Below are 19,138 nucleotides of genomic sequence, written 5' to 3' on the forward strand. Positions count from 1 at the left end.
ATCCCTCAAGCATGATGCTCAGCTGAGCACTCCAGCACCGAAATGTCCTGGTGGCTCTCTTGTTCACTCTGTTAATTGGCTTTCCATCACTGTCACCAAAATACCCAACAAACTCACTAGAGGAGAAAAAACTTGTTTCAGCTCATGATTTCAATGCTTAAGTCCATACCTGGCCAACTCTATCACTCTGGTCCTAAGGTGAAGCAGAACATCATGGCAGAAGGTGGAGAAATGCTTCTCAGCTCATGGCTACTAGGAGAGAGAGGGAAAGAGGGAGCTTCACTGGCCAGCAACAAAATATAAACCAAAAGGTACACCCCCATTGACCTGCTTATATCCTACTCACCTATAATTATCACCCATTAACCCCTTCAAATTATTTACCCACCAATTTAATTAATTCACTGATTATGTTACAGGTTGCATGATATAATCATTTCACCTCTGAACAATTCTGTATTGTCACACACATGAGCTTTTGGGAGCTTTTGGGAGACACCTCCTATCTAAATATAATGTATCTTACTAGGTATAAACCTACTCTCACTGAAACTTAAGGCCTTCAGCAATATGGTCATTGATAAAATAAAATCAGTTCTGTATTCATCTAGACCCTGAGAGAAACTGAGAAAGGAAAAGGACCTTTATGATAATAGGTGGCTTGTCCATGATCTCCCCAAGTCAACACAAGCACACACACACACACATAGTACAACAAAATATTTTGCACAAAGTCTGAAGTAAAGACCCACCTGAGTTTACACTGGTATACTTAGTAATAACAACAGCAGCAAATTCTTATTGAGTGCATAAAATGGATTGCTCTATTTAATCCTTACAAATTTCTATCATGTAAAATTTGGCACTAAACTATTTTACAGATTGGGGACCTAAGACTTATCAAGGTTACAAAACTTTCCCCATATCACACAACTTTCAAGAATTCATATTAGTTCTGCCTGATACTTAAACCCATCCTCTTTTTTTAATTTTTTTTAAAAATTTTTATTGTTGGTTGTTCAAAACATTACATAGTTCTTGATATATCATATTTCACACTTTGATTCAAGTGGGTTATGAACTCCCATTTTTACCCCGTATACAGATTGCAGAATCACATTGGTTACACATCCATTGATTTACATATTGCCATACTAGTGTCTGTTGTATTCTGCTGCCTTTCCTATCCTCTACTATCCCCCCTCCCCTGCTTTCCTCCCCTCTTCTCTCTCTACCCCCTCTACTGTAATTCATTTCTCCCCCTTGTATTTTTTCCCTTTCCCCTCACTTCCTCTTGTTTGTAATTTTGTATACCCCTGAGGGTCTCCTTCCATTTCCATGCAATTTCCCTTCTCTCTCCCTTTCCCTCCCACCTCTCATCCCTGTTTAATGTTAATCTTCTTCTCATGCTCTTCGTCCCTACTCTGTTTTTAGTTACTCTCCTTATATCAAAGAAGACATTTGGCATTTGTTTGTAAGGGATTGGCTAGCTTCACTTAGCATAATCTGCTCTAATGCCATCCAGTTCCCTGCAAATTCTATGATTTTGTCATTTTTTAATGCAGAGTAATACTCCATTGTGTATAAATGCCACATTTTTTATCCATTCGTCTATTGAAGGGCATCTAGGTTGGTTCCACAGTCTTGCTATTGTGAATTGTGCTGCTATGAACATGGATGTAGCAGTGTCCCTGTAGTATGCTCTTTTTAGGTCTTTAGGCAATAGACCGAGAAGGGGAATAGCTGAGTCAAATGGTGGTTCCATTCCCAGTTTTCCAAGAAATCTCCATACTGCTTTCCAAATTGGCCTCACCAATTTGCAGTCCCACCAGCAATGTACAAGTGTACCCTTTTGCCCACATCCTCGCCAGTACTTGTTGTTTGACTTCCTAATGTCTGCCAATCTTTCTGGAGTGAGATGGTATCTTAGGTTGGTTTTGATTTGCATTTCTCTGACTGCTAGAGATGGTGAGCATTTTTTCATGTACTTGTTGATTGATTGTATTTCCTCCTCTGATAAGTGTCTGTTCAGATCCTTGGCCCATTTGTTTGAAACCCATGCTCTTGAGTAGAACACTTCATTGCACTCCTAAGGAAATTGACAATGTACAGAGAAGACTGGGTTCTGGGGCTGCAGAGTCAGGCAGGAAGCATAGGTCTGAGGTTTGAGCTTTGTAAATAGCTGTCTGAACTGCAAACCTGATTTGCCTATGCTGTGTTCCCTCTGACAAGGTACTAGCTTCTTGGTGCTTCAGTGTCTTTATTTGGGCAATGAAGATAGTAATAAATTAATTCTTGAAAAGCAGAACAATTCCTGTGTCATGTAAACTCAATAAATATTTGCTAGCACTTGAATCTAAGTACCCCACATTTCATACCTTTTGACCTTGCCCGAGTGCCTCCTTTCCAGATTTTGTGAAAACTTTTAAACATCAGAACTATTCAGAAAACCTGAGGTGATATTAGAAACTAGAAAATTTTCTGTGTCACTATCCATCTTCTATCATTAACTTAATTCTTATCTCTTCTCTGCCAACTTCATTTCCTGATCCTTAGGCAACTGTCTTGAATCTTTGCTAGTTGTTAGAAATCCCTGCTGTGGTGTTTGCTAATAGCTAAACTGTTAGATAACAAGAAATATTACATTTTAATGAAAGACATTTGAGAAATGAAACCAATTTCTGACCCTAAGAAATATAATTTTGGAGGACTATAGGAGAAGTAAGTATATATGTGTGCTAAGATGGGGGAATCAGTAAATGGAAAAGGTTCTCCTTGCATTTAAGAGCAACTTATCTTTTATAAAAATTTTTACCTAAATTTAGTGTTACTCTAAAAACTAAACTTTGAGAGGAAGATGAGCTCTTTTTTAAAGAGGTTCAATACTTATTTTTAATCTTGAGTTCTGTTTGGATTCCCCACTTTGTTTATTCTACAATTTGAAACCTTTGCCCAGAAGTTTAATTTGGGGTTACCAACATGGAGTGCTAACAATGCCCTAAAGTTTTCTCTTCTAATGATGGAATATTCAGTTAAATTTGTGTGCTGCTTCTTCCACTCTCTCTCATTTTTATTTGTTCCATTGGTGATGATATGCTTCTTTGCCCTGTGATGTTTTTACTATAGCCTCTGTGTGTGTGTTTTTTTTACTATTCAATACCTAATACTTGCAATTATTTGTGACACAGATGTAGTTACAGATAATATTATTTTTGATCTGCAATGCCTTTATTTATTGTCTCTTTCTCTGAACATCAACATTTTCTCATGCACCATCTTTTCCTTCTCCATTCACCAGGTAACCAACATCTGAAATTTTGTGAACCATGTGACCTTCCAATTCTTAAAGAATATTTATAAAACCACATATGTGTATGTACTCTAAAACTTTGTCTTTTAAGTATGTTTCCAAGGCCTGTAGCATTGACATAATCAGAAAACTTCTTAGAATCCATGAATCCACTCTTCCCCAGAACTACTGAAACAGAATCTGCATTTGTTTAGAACCCAAGTGATTTTTATACACATTAGTTTCAGGAGCACTGAACATAAAATGTATTATTTTGTTTTCCTTGGATTGTTTTATTTTTTTCTTACTTTTTCCTTATTTTTTGCGCTTTATAAGATTCATGTAAGATTCATCCAGGTTGCTTTGTGTAGTCATTTATGGCTGCATGATATAACATTTACATTGATATTTTTTCTTGATAAACATTTGTCTGCACTTGAAATGTCTGTACCTGTGTGTTTGCATGTTAAGATATTTTTTTCTGCTATGCACCCAAGAGCAGAATTGTGAATCAAACATGTGAATGTTAACCTTTACCAGATATCAGCAAATCATTTTCCACCTGCAGTGTGTACTTCCCTTGTCAACATCTTTTCCAATGGTATCACCAGCCTTTATGGCTGACATACTAGATATAAAATGCTCTCTTGCTGTGGTTTTTGCACCCATCTTTTATTACTAATGAGATTAATCTATTTTTTTTCTTATGTTTAACAACCATTTTGGTTTCCTCTCCTGTGGAATTTCTTTTCATGTATTTTTTCCAAATTTTCTACTTTTTTCTTAGTGATTTATAGGAACATTTAATTTATTTTGAAATGGTTCTTTGAAAATTACATTTGTTGCAGTATTTTCTCCAAATTTGACTTGTTCTCTAACTCTCTTGGTCTCACTTTTGATGAGTGAAGTTCTACATGGTAGTATAGTTTGGTTTATGAAATTGTTACTGTTTGTGCTTTTGAATATTTTAAACAAGAAACCCTCCCTGTGTGAATGTCATAATACTCTAATAATATCAGTGGATAGGTGGTTATATACGGGATTAGAGAGTTAAAATAATATTGGTTGAAATATTAAACTATGCATTCATGGATATTATTAAATAACCCATCTATTGACATTTCATTTTCAAAAGATCTATTTTTAGTTTCTCCCTTTTGTAATTTCATCAGACAAGATTACAGATTTTGGGTCCAGCTTGGCCAGGGATCAAGTCCAGGCTTGGACAATAAACAAATGTCTGACCTTAGATAAGTATTGGTCCCTTTGAGCTTAGTTTCCTCCTTTGATCATAAAATGAAGTTACTGCTCAAATTATTCTATCTTAAAAAATGTTCTTAATTATAACATGCCACTGAATTTAATAGAGGATTTTAAAAATACAAATTGTTACTTTAAATTTACATTTTCTAAAATGAATGAAGTACACGTACATATTGCCATATAAACGCCTGCTGTGTTACTTTTCAGCATCTCAAAGTGAAATTCATATTGAGAATCTAAAGATCCTTCTATGTATTGTCCTTTGGTAATTGGGCCTAATTTCATAGTTATAACCTCTTTCTTGTAATCTCTTTGCATCTTGAGATTGAGAGTGCCATTTCAAAGCATATTTTTAAAATTTTAATTATCAGCCACTAAAATTAAACATCTTATCTTAAAGTCAGCTAGAATCTTTTGAAAGATGGAAACTTAGCACCTGAATAACTATCCTTCAGGTACACAAATCATTTTGAAAGTTCTATGAAATCTGAGGGATTTGAAACATCTACTCATGCATATTGCAGCTATATAATTGACCATGCTTTTGTAGTCATTTCAATGATAAGACAACAAATTTTCAAATCCTTTTGTCTGATAGTCTACAATAGAATAAGAAATTGTGATAGCTATATGAATACTAGCAACAAATCCAACATCTATATCATGGCCAAGTGGACTTCCTTGAATTGTCACTATTTCTAAATAGCCTCTAATTCAGTTCACCCCAGGCTAACAGTTGCTTTTCCATTACTCAGTATCATTCAACTGAATTTTCCCATATGTTAGAAAATTGGCTCACTTGCTTCCTTCAGGTTTCTGTTCAAATGTTGCTCTATCAGGAAAGTCTTCCTTAGCTGTTCTGCACAAAATAACATCCCCACACATCAGGCTTGAACTTCTTAATTTGCTTCAGTTTGCTTCTTAAAAGCCCCATCTACATATTTAAATATGCATTTGAGTGTTTATATCTTCCAATTAAAACAAAAAAATTGGGAATTTTCCCTACTTAATTGACTTCTGTATAGCCAGAACTTAGTATTTGACACGTGTTAAGTGTTCAATAAATATTGGTTGAATGAATGAATTAAGATTGAGACAATCAGGTGTTTCACGGATGTCACCTTGGTTGTACTCAATATCTACAAGGGGATAACAGAGTTCTTTTAGTACCTTTTGGAGGGTTCACCCTGATTTTCAAAAGAAAAAATGCAAATAAAACAGTATGTTGTTGCAATATTAAAAAATAGTGTATGAACAGTGCTTGGAATACACACACGTATAGTGACACACATTTTTATACAATGAGAAAATATAATTTCACCCTATACTTGAAATTCAGCATAGATGTCTCTCTCTCTGAGAAGACTCTCTGAGCCTTAAAAATTAGCATTTCCATCTGTGTTTCCATGTAGACACTTCATATCCATATCAACATGTACTGTTCATTCATTCATTCTCTCCCCTAATTATAGTTGCTTATTTATTTATCCCCTTATAAGAAACAAAGCTTCATAAGGATGGTATTTTTGGTATATATTCAAAAATAAAATACCAAAGTTTACATGGAAATTGAATAGTAGGTAAGCAATATTTTTAACTTGAATTGACAAGACCAGTTTCAATAGAAAATTTCAAAATTGTTTTCTGATTATAATGAGTCACCAGTCAGTTTGAGATTAGCACAATGTTAAATTTGCATTAGTGTGCTAATGGAAAACCAATGTATTCAATTGCAACATTTCTTAGTTTAACATTAATTTTATATTGGTTTTTATTTTATATTGGAGAAAATATCACATAGGCTTAATATATTGGAAACAATGGAATAAAAACTTAAATATTGGTATTTATTATAGTGGTGATATTGATGATACATACCATCTAATGTCTGTGTAGATATCTATAATGGCAAGAGCCCTTCCTATATAAATGTCTACACAACATTTCTATTCAACATTGAAGACTTGGGTGAAATCTGAATTCTTTGGATATTTCTAGTTAGATGACAGTTGGACATTGTGTAAGACAAAATCTGATGATAAAATTTTCTAATTTTAAAGTTATGAATCAATAAAAAACCTGGGGATGCGTAGAATATATACAGATTAAAGTCTCATTTAAATTTTTCATCACCCAGAGATAAAGAAACCCTTAGTTATTGCAGCTTACCAGTTTATTCTGTTTTGGATAGAAATGGTGCTTGCTATCTGCTAGTTTTTCATTGACATCATTTCTGATAGACTCCCCATAATTATTGATAGGAATATTATTCCTTATTAATTGCCCAGTAGCACATTGAGTGATTGATTGTATCATTGGAAAAGATTTAAAATATATTGGCAGAAGAAGATGGTAATATGTAATCTCCATCTAATAATAATGGCACCAAATTACTGCTTGTTTAGACTTGTTCAGGGAAAAGACCCTGATCATTTATGTAACTGTTTTTCCACTTTTTATAAAAATATGCTGATTGTATAAGTATTGATAGCTTTGAAAGATGTCCCCTATACTAATTCAAAAACTAATAATTCACAAAGATTCTCTCAGACATATGCTTTATAAAAGTTTAAGATCTGTGGTCAATTGATGGGATGACAATTCAAGGAAGTCCACCTGGCCATGATATAGATGTTGTATTTGTTGCTTGTGTTCATATAGCTATCACCATTCCTTATCCTATTGTAGACTACCAGACATAAGGATATGAAAATTTGTTGTCTTATCAAAATTTGTTGGTCAATTGGTGGGAAAAGATAGATAATTTATGTGACATATAATCAGAAGCAGTAAATGGGTCTATTGAATATTTTACATTTTTATTGTTTTAACTCCAATTAGGAAATATTTAGATTAAGAAAAAGTTCTTAAATGGAAGGCAAAAGATACTCAACCATTGAAGAATGTAAGATTTTCTTTCAACATAGAGACAAATATAGTTATAAATCAAGCATATATTTTCATAAGAGCTGGGCTTATAAGCTGATTTTACCTGGAAGTATTTGAGACACATGGACAAGTCAGCTAACAGCACCATGTGTTTTGGCATCCATACAGTGAGAGAATAGGGCTGCATCAGTAATTAATGATACATAAAATAATCTGATAGGGTTTTTTTTTGTACCAGGGATTGAACTCAGGGGCACTCCACCATTGAGCCACATCCCCAACTCTTTTTATATTTTATTTAGAGATGGGGTCTCACTGAGTTGCTAATGCTTGCTTTTTGCTGAGGCTGGCTTTGAACTTGAGATCTTCCTGCCTCAACCTCCTAAATTGCTGGGATTACAGGTGTGCACCACCATGCCTGGTACATAACGTGTTTTTAAAAATATTGATGATTCAGTTCTGCCACAGAAACACAGATTTTATTAGTCACAGCAACTATTAATGAAAGTAAACTGTTCCTAAACTTTATTGTGAATCAGAATAATTTGCAAATTTGATGAAAGTATAAAGCTCCAAGCACTATACTCTCAGGAGCCTGAGCCTGTGTATCCTGAAGTAGCTCTCCACTTGATTCTGATAACATCAAAGTTTGGGATCACTGGTCTAAGGTTCAGAAAGCTCAACAGGTACATCTCCTATGTGTAGTAAATGTTGATAACTATTAATGACAATGATATTTAGGATTCTTCCAAACATGATAGCATTCATCAAACTCCTATATTTAATTAAACATTTGTGGTATATATGTGTGTGTGTGTGTGTGTGTGTGTATGAATATATATATATATATATATATATATATATATATATATATATAGAGAGAGAGAGAGAGAGAGAGAGAGAGAGAGACCAAGAGAGAGACAGAGAGAGATAGATAGATAGATAGATAGATAGATATAGGTATAGATATATAGATATAGCTGTAGATAGATATATAGATATAGGTATAGATAGATATATCATTGTGTTAAATGATATATCATTAAAAACATCACAAGATTCTGTGGATGTGTAATAAGAGTACTATTTTGTATATAAAAGACAGGATGCACATTGTAACCTCATATTCCCATACAATAAACTTACTGTTAATCTTCTGAGATTATAAGAGACATTGAAAAGACTTTTCAAGTTGGGAGCATATTAAGTGATTTTTTTTGTATTTAAAGATGTTGATTGTAAATATACACTAAAACAATTTATTATTTTAAAATATTCTGTTTTAGAAATGAATGGGGAATATGGAGACAAGAAAGTGTACATGAATTAAAAGAAGAGTAAGAATCGGATTAGATTTGAAATATTCAGTTTAATCTGGAAAAAGGATCAAAAATCGCTTGCACTGTTAGCATTTGAGAAGTTAGGAGTTTCATTTTGGTATCATTCTAGTGAAGAAAATGTGGCACACATTTCAGAGGAAAGAAGAAAGTTGTATATTTCTTTGAAATGGTTCCAAATGTAAGTAGTGCAATGAATTAAAAGGAAAAAAAGGCAGTTTATACTGCAAAACACTTCCTTCTCTTTCCTTTCACATTTGGGTAGATGCTGACTCAATGCACTCTGAGGCATAGAAAATACTTTGTCCACTGCTGGTAGTCATACTTTTTTTTCTATATTGGGAGAGTACCTTTTGCAGCCTTTCACAGGAAAATTTTTGCTTGGAAGATTTTGGCTTTATCCTTGTAGACAGCCTTGGTCATGTTTTGTGCATGGGCCACATATGAGCAGAGTGCCCACACCAAAATGTTGAAGGACAGAGACATTTACAATCATTAATAAATAACACAGAGATGATAAGTTTCTTTTCCACAATATTATTGAACTGCTGCCATATAAAGAACAGGACATGTGTACATTCCATGTACTGTTCTTATTAATGAATGAAGTGAGAATTTATTTTTGGTAATTTTTTCCAATGCCATGTATACCAAATATTCACTATGTGGAGAGCATTGGATTTTCAGCACTCTGAAGAGTGGCATACAGTGTTCCCAAATCTGGTGTGCTTTAGTATTAATCATATAATATGCATGAAATATACATATTCAATTATGTTAAAACTGCATGCAAAGAATAGAATAATGGCCCTGCCCCCACCTGCGCTCCCAGCCGCCGAGAACTGGGCAGGCTCCTCCGCCAGGCGCCTGTCAGTCAGGGCGTTCTGGGGTCCAGGCGCTGACCATGGACTGTCACTTATGAAATCGGACCCGCGATCCACCAGCAGAACAGGCACAGCAATCCGCAGAGCGGCAGAGCCACCCCCCCCGAGCCTGCAAGGTAGGCAGACCTGCGACCCACCGGCAGGTCAGGCCCAACAAACTGCGGAGGGGCAGAGCTGTCCCACGAGCCTGCTAGGAAGGCAGAACCCTGACCACCGACAGAACAGGACCAGCGGCCGGCCAGACACATCGCCCGGCCCCAGTTGGGGGAGGGGCAGAGCCGCCGGGTGCCTGCAAGGTAGGCAGACCTGCGACTCACCAGCAGATCAGGCCCAGCAACTGCGGAGTGGCAGAGCCACCCCCGGGCCTGCAGGGTAGGTGCACTTGCCACCCACCGGTAGGTCAGGCCCAGCAACTCTCGAAGGGACACAGCTGCTCCACGTGCGTGCAAGGTAGACGGAACCGTGACCACCGACAAAACAGGCCCAGTGGCCCGCCAGACACATCGCCCCGGTTGGGGGAGGGGCAGAGCCGCCACCAGCGCCTTTTAGGTAGACAGACCTGCAACCGACAGACAGAACAGGCCTAGCGGCCAGCGGAGGGGCAAAGTCGCTGCTCACGCCTGCAAGGTAGGCGGACCTGTGACCACTGAAAGAACAGGCCCATCAAAAGTACAGGCACAGCGGCCTCCTGGCGTGGTAGGCACATTGCCTCAATTGGAGGAGGGGCACAACCACTGCCAAAGCCTGCGAGGGAGACTTTGCAACTATGCAAGAGCAATATAAATATATAGGGGGAAAAATCAATAACACAACAGTTTCACCAAGCAGAAAGAAACGCGATCAGTATGAAAAGACAAGGAAAGAAAGGACCATAAGCAATGCAGGTCAACTCAACTTTAGAAGAGGTAATATCTGCAGCAGATGGAATGTCAGATAAAGAATTCAGGATATACATGCTTCAGATGATCTGGATTCTCAAGGAAGATATTAGACAGCAAAATCAGACAATGAAAGACCACTTTGACCACTTCGACAATGAATTACATAAACAAATCCAAGAAGCAAAAGATCAATTATACAGGGAGATAGAGGTTATATAAAACAAACAAACAGAAATCCTGTAAATGCAGGAAACAATAAACCAACTTAAAAACTCAATTGAGAATACTACCAGCAGAGTAGAACACTTAGAAGATAGAACATCAGACAATGAAGACAAAGTATTTCAACTTGAAAAGAAGATAGACAGCTCAGCAAAGCTGTTAAGAAACCATGAGCAGAACATTCAAGTAATATGGGATAACATAAAGAGACCAAACTTAAGAGTCATTGGTATACAGGAAGGTATTGAGGTCCAAACCAAAGGAATGAGCAATCTATTCAACAAAATAATATGATAAAACTTCCCAGACTTGAAGAATGAGACAGAATCCCAAATCCTAGAAGCCTACGGGACGCCGAATGTGCAAAATCATAAGAGATCCACACCTAGACACATTATAATGAAGATGCCCAACATACAGAATAAGGAGAGAATTTTAAAAGCTTCAAGAGAAAGGAAGCAGATTACATTTAGGGGTAAACCAATCAGGATAAAGGCTGATCTTTCAACACATACTCTGAAAGCTAGAAGATCCTGGAATAACATATTTCAAACACTGAAAGAAAATGGGTTCCAACCAAGAATTGTGTATCCAGCGAAATTAAGCTTCAGGATGGAAGATGAAATTAAAACCTTCCACGATAAACAAAAGTTAAAAGAATGTGCAGCTAGAAAACCATCTCTTCAAAACATCCTCGGCAAAATATTACAGGAAGAGGAAATGGAAAATATCAATGAAAACCAACAGCAGGAGGTAGTACAGTAAAGTGGGGGGGATAATCAAAGAGGAAAACGAACCATGTTTAGTAACATAAATAAACAAATATGGCTGGAAGAACAACCCATATCTCAATAATAACCCTAAATGTTAATGGCTTAAAGTCACCAATTAAGAGACACAGGCTAGTAGAATGGATCACAAAACAAGACCCAACAATATGCTGCCTTCAACAGACGCATTTGATAGGAAAAGACATACATAGACTGAAGGTGAAAGGTTGGGAAAAATCATATCACTCATATGGACTTCGGAAACAAGCAGGAGTGTCCATACTCATATCAAATAAAATAGATTTCAAGCCAAAGTTAATCAAAAGGGATGAAGAGGGACACTACATACTTCTCAAGGGAACCATACACCAACAAGACATAACAATCATAATATATATGCCCCAAACAATGGTGCAGGTATGTTCATCAAACAAACTCTTCTCAAGTTCAAGAGTCTAATAGACCACCATACAATAATCATGGGAGACTTCAACACACCTCTCTCAACACTGGACAGATCTTCCAAACAAAAGTTGAATAAGGAAACTATAGAGCTCAATAACATAATTAATAACCTAGACTTAATTGACATATATAGAATATACCACCCAACATCAAGCAGTTACACTTTTTTCTCAGCAGCACATGGATCCTTCTCAAAAATAGATCATATATTATGTCACAGGGCAACTCTTAGACAATATAAAGGAGTAGAGATAATACCATGCATCTTATCTGATCACAATGGAATGAAATTGAAAATCAACGATAAAAGAAGTAAGGGAAAATCTGCATCACTTGGAGAATGAACAATAGGTTACTGAATGATCAATGGGTTATAGAAGACATCAAGGAGGAAATTAAAAAATTCTTAGAGATAAATGAAAACACAGACACAACATATTGGAATCTATGGGACACATTGAAAGCAGTTCTAAGAGGAAAATTTATTGCTTGGAGTTCATTCCTTAAAAAAAGAAAAAACCAACAAATAAATGATCTAATACTTCAACTCAAAATCCTAGAAAAAGAAGAGCAAAACAACAGCAAAAGAAGTAGAAGACAAGAAATAATTAAAATCATAGCTGAAATTAATCAAATCAAAACGAAAGAAACTATTGAAAAAATTGACAAAACTAAAAGTTGGTTCTTTGAAAAAATAAATAAAATCGACAGACCCTTAGCCACGCTAACGAAGAGAAGAAGAGAGAGAACTCAAATTACCAGCATACGGAATGAAAAAGGCAATATCACAACAGACACTTCAGAAATACAGAAGATTATCAGAAATTATTTTGAATCCTTATACTCCAACAAAATAGAAGATAGTGAAGGCATCGATAAATTTCTTAAGTCATATGATTTGCCCAGATTGAGTCAGGAGGATATTGACAACCTAAACAGACCAATATCAATTGAGGAAATAGAAGATACCATCAAAAGGAAGTGAGGGGAAAGGAGGAAAAATATAAGGGGGAGAAATGAATTACAGTAGAGGGGGTAGAGAGTGAAGAGGGGAGGGGAGTGGGGAGGGGGGATAGTAGAGGATAGGAAAGGCAGCAGAATACAACAGACACCAGAATGACACTATGTAAATCAATGGTTGTGCAACTGATGTGATTCTGCAATCTGTATATGGGGTAAAAATGGTAGCCCATATCCCACTTGAATCAAAGTGTGAAATATGATATATCAAGAACTATGTAATGTTTTGAACAACCTACTATAAAAATTAATTAAAAAAAAGAATAGAATAATTATTCTGACTAAATACTATGTCAAATAATGGATGATACTGTGGTGACTACCACAAAGACTACTCTAGAACTATTTTAACAGTGAGTAAATGACTCTGATCTCTAAGTAATATGGTTCTATTAAAAAAGATATAGATAAATATGCTTATGTGTTTCTCTGAAATTCTCTTGGTTTCTTAAATATATTCAAGATTGCAGGAAGATACTAAGTGGAAGATATTACGATACTAGTGGAAGATAAAGGTTGAGTTTGGAATTGGAGGATCAAATATGACTCTAATTCCTGTGAAATAATAATGGGAAAAATGTTTTGAAACACTTTGGTAATAGAGCTGTGTTCTGCTGTAATTGGCAAGAAGGCAAATTGCAGGCAAGCTCTGAAGGTAGTAACTGTTGAAGATAACCACAGATTTGTAATGGTAAAGGTGCCCAGCCTTCACTGTAGCCAGCAATATTTTATCCTACCTCAAGAAAAGAGACTGAATTAATCCTAAATATTGGATGATCATCCAGATCCTTTTTTTTTTTTTCCAGCGACGAGCTCATATTACTCTGGACAACTTTGCCAGGTCACATCTTTTATCTTTGGAAGGTTTGAGAACTAGCCAAAAAAACTCCATTTCTCAAAGAGGACTGAGGCAAGCAGAGGTGAAGAGCAACCTCCCTTCTCAGGCAATGAAAAGCAGTGGGGGGAGGGAGATGCAGGCACCTGGAGGGGAAGGATCAGGAGGAACACAGGTCTGATTCCTGACTGGCTGAGTGGTTTTAAAGAAAGTCAGAGTTTGAGCTCCTAGGTCGGGAGCTGTTCAACTTTTCAGGAGCTCTGAGATCACGGTTTGGGTTCCTTGGACCCAGAAGGCAGCTAAAACTGCCACTGCTACTTCTGCAGCAGTAGCTGCTACCAATTCCTGCTCTAGCCACCAGCAATCCTAGGATAGAAGGAAAGAAAGGGAAGAAGGAGGGACTGACCCTTGGCAAAAGCGCGCACTAGACTCCCCAGTCTTGGTGACTTTCAGAGCACGGGATCGCGTCTCTGTCACTGTTTTTGTGAAGGGAGCCCTATTGCATTAGTGAGCTCTCCCGCTGGCAGAGCCCCTTCTTGGTAGCCTAGCCTGAAGCTGAGTCAAGCCTCTGCTTGCCACCAGAAGCAGCAGCGGCGGCAGCATCAAGGAGGCTCTTTGGCCATCCCAGTGATCCCCAGCTGGGAAGCAGGGTGCGAGGCCGCAGCCAGGATGGAGGCAGAGGGTAGCAGCGTGGGCAGCGATGGCACTGGGGGAGCCAAACTCAAAGCCCTCAAGCACCTCTGGAGGCACAAGCAGCACCACCAGTACTCTTTCAGCAGCCCCAGTTCCACGTTCGGTAGCCCCACCACCACCTGCCCCCACCACTGCCGCCCTCACCCTAGCCCCAGAACCCACTGCAGCCACCGCTGCAGCCCCACCCTAACGCAACCCTTGCCGCCACCTGGGGCTGCCTGTGGCCACTATGACTCCAGTAGGGCCAGCAGCCGCATCCAGCATCAGGACTACTTAGATACCCAGCGCTACCTGAATTCCCGTGCAATTGACCGCACTTCCTTCGCGGTGGAGACTGGATACCTCCCTGGCCTGAAGAAATCCAGGATGTCCTGGGACTCAGGCGCTAAGTGGAGAGCGCCCCTTCCCTCATTCTGTCAAAAGTTCACCTCCCCTCTTCTCAAATCCCCCTAGCTGCTTTATTTATCACCACCAGTGCTGCACACAGGATCAAATTATATTCTGGATATTGGGGGCGGACGAACAGGGGCATGGCTGTCCTTGCTCGAGAGGGTAAGATTCAGATATGTGTAATAGACCCCGAAAGTATGGCATTGTTGTTCATTGGGATTTTGTGTGTCTGTGTGTGGCGCGTTATCCAGTTATTTGTGCCATGCACCTCCCCTCTCCCCAGAGGCTTCCGTCCCACCCTAGCATTGAGATTAAACAGCGAATTCCTGTTTACTCTAAGGTGAAGGAGAGGAAGGGTGAAGGTGGGGCGGGAGTTCTAGCCTGAAAGCACCCAGTAATCTGTCCACTCACCCCAGAGGGAGCAGGGGTCAGCCTTGCAGTTCTGACTGGAGAGGGTAAGGGAGTGGATAAGACAGCCTGGTCACCGGATTGCAGCAAAAAGCCTGAGAACAACTCGAGTTCTCGAGTTCTCTTTGTCAAGTCGGGAAATAAACTGAACAGCAAAAGGGGAGGAAAAAACACATGGGTGACTTGGAGAGTTTGGAGAAAAATATTCAGCAATTCTTAGGAGCGGGATGGAGGAACTGTTGGAAGGAGGGAGCCAGGACGCTGTGGGAGTTTACACTGTGTAGGTGTGTGTGAGTGTGTCTGTATCCAGAGAGTGTGTGTATCAGTGGTCCCTGCAAAATTCTAGGAAGAAAGTACCTCGTTTTAGCAGCAAGAAAGAGGTAGATATTTGATTATAGTGATTTCCTGTTAATGTAAAGTGCTCCGGAAGACAGGGCAGGGAAGCCTCTTGTCAGCTGGGAGTTTTAATAGATGCAGACCACTTGCTTTTCCAAGGAAATGAGTACTGTAAAGGACCAATTATACCTTTTCTGGGAGTCAGCTCCAGATTCTTATTTCAGGCATGGAGGTGGGTTGAGCCTGCATTGGTCCCTTTCCTGGTACTAAGCAATGAATCTCCCCACACTACCCAGCGCGTGCGCGCGCACACACACACACACACACACACACACACACACACACAGAAGAGAGAGAGAGAGAGAGAGAGAGATGAGATGCTGATCCTTGGCATGCATAATGACCAAGTGGCAAAGTGCAGATGTCATCATCTAACCTTAGTCTTGTACAGGAATTGAAGCCCTCGGTGTCTAAACCCCATGTTGTAAATCAGAGTTGCATGTGAAAACAGGAAAAGCTGGGGATGAAATTGTTTGTCCAACTCCAATTGACAGTAGGTGGGGTTTATCAGAAAACTACAATTGTGTTCAAATGTGGGTTTATCTGATGGTGTGTGTGTGTGTGTGTGTGTGTGTGTGTGTGTGTGTGTGACAGCAAGTCTTCTGTGTGTCATAAACATTAGGAACAAGGGAATCTAGCCAAACATATATCCCAACCTTGATGTTTACACATCCTTTCAGCTTGCATACATGGTCTTAGCACTTTGCCTTTCTCATGTACTTAAGTACCTTGTTGATGTCATTGGGCCTGTTTGATGCAAAACATAAGAATTGTTGTTAGTAATCTCTATTCAGATCAATTTAAAATTTGGTCTTCAATTTAAAATTTGATAATTGGTATGGATCGTAGATATTTATAAATCAATGTACAAGTTTCATTTTTATGATGTAGACTGCTGAAACATACAAATAGTTTTACTCTTTGTTTCAAGAGGTGGTCATTCTTTCTTGTGGTTAATGTTATACTTTGTGCATCCCCAATGGTAGAATAAAGGCAAGCATGATGCTATATATTTGACCTATTAATAGGAAAACTTTGATTGGATGATGAGCCCTTATTAAACATTAAGTAAGAACAGGAGTTCAAGTTTAATCTAATTGGCTGATTTGTGGAGTCTCTTATTGACTTTATTTTAAAATAGAATATGTCTTGCAGGATGGAGGAGAAAAATAAGCTAATAGGACTAGCAGTATTGCATCATTTTTATTTTTTATTATGCTCTCTACATTGATTAATTGTTCTATTTGAAATTCCTTAATTGAATGGTTCAAAGAAAACTAAGATGTACAATATTAACATGTTACTTCTGCTGTGGTTCTTCTGTTGTATTATTGTCATGCTGTTTAAAGATGCTTGAACTTAGACTTCTTTACATTGTTCCCTTATTTCCCTCATGTTCTCACATTATATGTCATTCTTTCCTTAATAGAGTTACTTTTACAGATAAATGTATTTCCAAGCAGTGTATGGATATTAGTTTTACTCTGTAAAGAGGACCAAGACAATGCTTTGAAGTCATCGAAGAAATTTTACATTATTTTTGTTGAATCCTATGATGACACTAAGGTGACATGGTATTATCTCCATTTTATAGACAAGAACATGGAACCCTACAGGATGTAAGTAATTTGTTCAATATTACAGACTGGAAGTGCCAGAGCCAAGACTGAAACCCAGTTCTTCTGACTCCACAAAAGTCCTCCTAAAATAAATGTATACAGTACCTGGGCTTATGTTGACTTTATCAGGAATATATAAAACCGAACAGGAAATTTGTATCAATTGATACTGTAGGATATAGAACCCAAATGAACCCAAAATGAGATGTGATTTAAACCCATTTTAAAAAATAGCAAATAGTATAAGCTTCTGGAAGCAATGAGAAATTTTAACTTTTATTTTTAACTTCAAAAACCCTATCCAGTATAAACAGGTTTCAATTATTACAACAGAGGCAAACCAGCATATTTGTTGACTTTGCACAATGTAGAGGATAATAAATATGAGGAAGGGTTCAGAAATATTAGGCTAATTAAAACACTTCAGACTGTTTTCAGTAACCTTCTAGAAAATCGAAAAGGAAACAAAAAAAGTATGAGTGTGTGTGTGTGTGTGTGTGTGTGTGTGTGCACTTGCACGCACACACACACTCTCATGCATACATACACACCACAATCTAAATGGGGGTTTAAATTGTCTGTCAAGTTAATATCTGCAAAAGTCTCATGGGTGGTTGGGTGAATGATTCCTTATAGAACATCGAGAAAGATATTTCTCTTAAAAAAGCTATTTCTAACGTGTACAATAGCATATACAGATATTATCTTGACTGAAATTTTGAGAATTAGTTACAGTTTGTGAAGCAATGTGAAAGAATCATCTTGATTTAATGAAAAAAAATCTATATAAACAGGAAGTAGATAGTCCTCAGACCTTTGTTGTTGTTAATTCCTTTGATTCCATGTAAAATGTAGATGTGTTAAATAAATTTTGTATTAAAGTATGATTGTCTAGCAAGGTGAATTCATTTATTAATTTCAACACAGAAGAAATTTGAAAGAATAAAATTTCTGGAGGAAAGAATCTTTATGAATGAAATGAAATAAAAAATATAAAACATCCATTACACATGTATACATCATGTTTAACATTTCATCCAACAGTCCCTCAAAATGTAGAATCTGAATAACAGAATGGATAAATGATTTAATTATTTGACTTCCCTATATTTATCAAAGTATCTTCCATTTCAGTAAAGTATCTTTTAAAATTCACAGGAGCTATGTTTTCATTGATCTATGTTTTCTATAATTAAGGTTGGAAATTCAAACAGCACAGGTGATTTATTGATTCTATGAAAACATTCTAGGTGACAGAAATGTAAATATCAAGAAAGTGACATTTGATTTTGGGCATTTTAAAAGGAAAATAGCTGAGGGGGCTGTGGCTGTGGCTCAGCAGTACTGCACTTGCCTGGCATGTGTGAGGCCCTGGGTTTGATTCTCAGAACCACATATAAATAAAGGTCTATCGACAACTAAAAAAAAAATAAAAAAAGGAAAATAGCTGAAAACTCTAATCACACTGAATATAAATCCCATGCCTATTACAAAATATCTATATGACATTAACTTTTAAAATACATTGACATAATATAATAAACTAAATAGAAGATTAGACTATAGTATTTCAGTACTTAAGAAATCAAGATTTTTACTTTTTTATTTTGGGTTATAAGACACTCTCCATTGTTTTTAATTGGTTTTATCAAAGATTTTCAGTATAGATTCTTCTTCATTAAAGGATGTAATTATAATTTGTAATACAAATATGAAAATCTGTGTTTCATATTACCATGATAATTAGCTGGAAAGTTGGTCGTTCCTACTGCCTGCA

The 19,138-nt window shown here is 37.3% G+C and overlaps 1 pseudogene; it reads left to right on the forward strand.

The window, feature by feature from the left end:
- LOC143411806 (E3 ubiquitin-protein ligase SH3RF1-like) overlaps positions 1–15,001 on the forward strand; it is a 67,080-nt pseudogene extending 52,079 nt beyond the window's left edge.
- The last annotated feature ends 4,137 nt before the right edge of the window (positions 15,002–19,138 follow it).

This window comes from Callospermophilus lateralis, chromosome 12 (genome assembly GCF_048772815.1).
Source record: "Callospermophilus lateralis isolate mCalLat2 chromosome 12, mCalLat2.hap1, whole genome shotgun sequence".
NCBI classification, from domain to species: Eukaryota; Metazoa; Chordata; class Mammalia; order Rodentia; family Sciuridae; genus Callospermophilus; species Callospermophilus lateralis.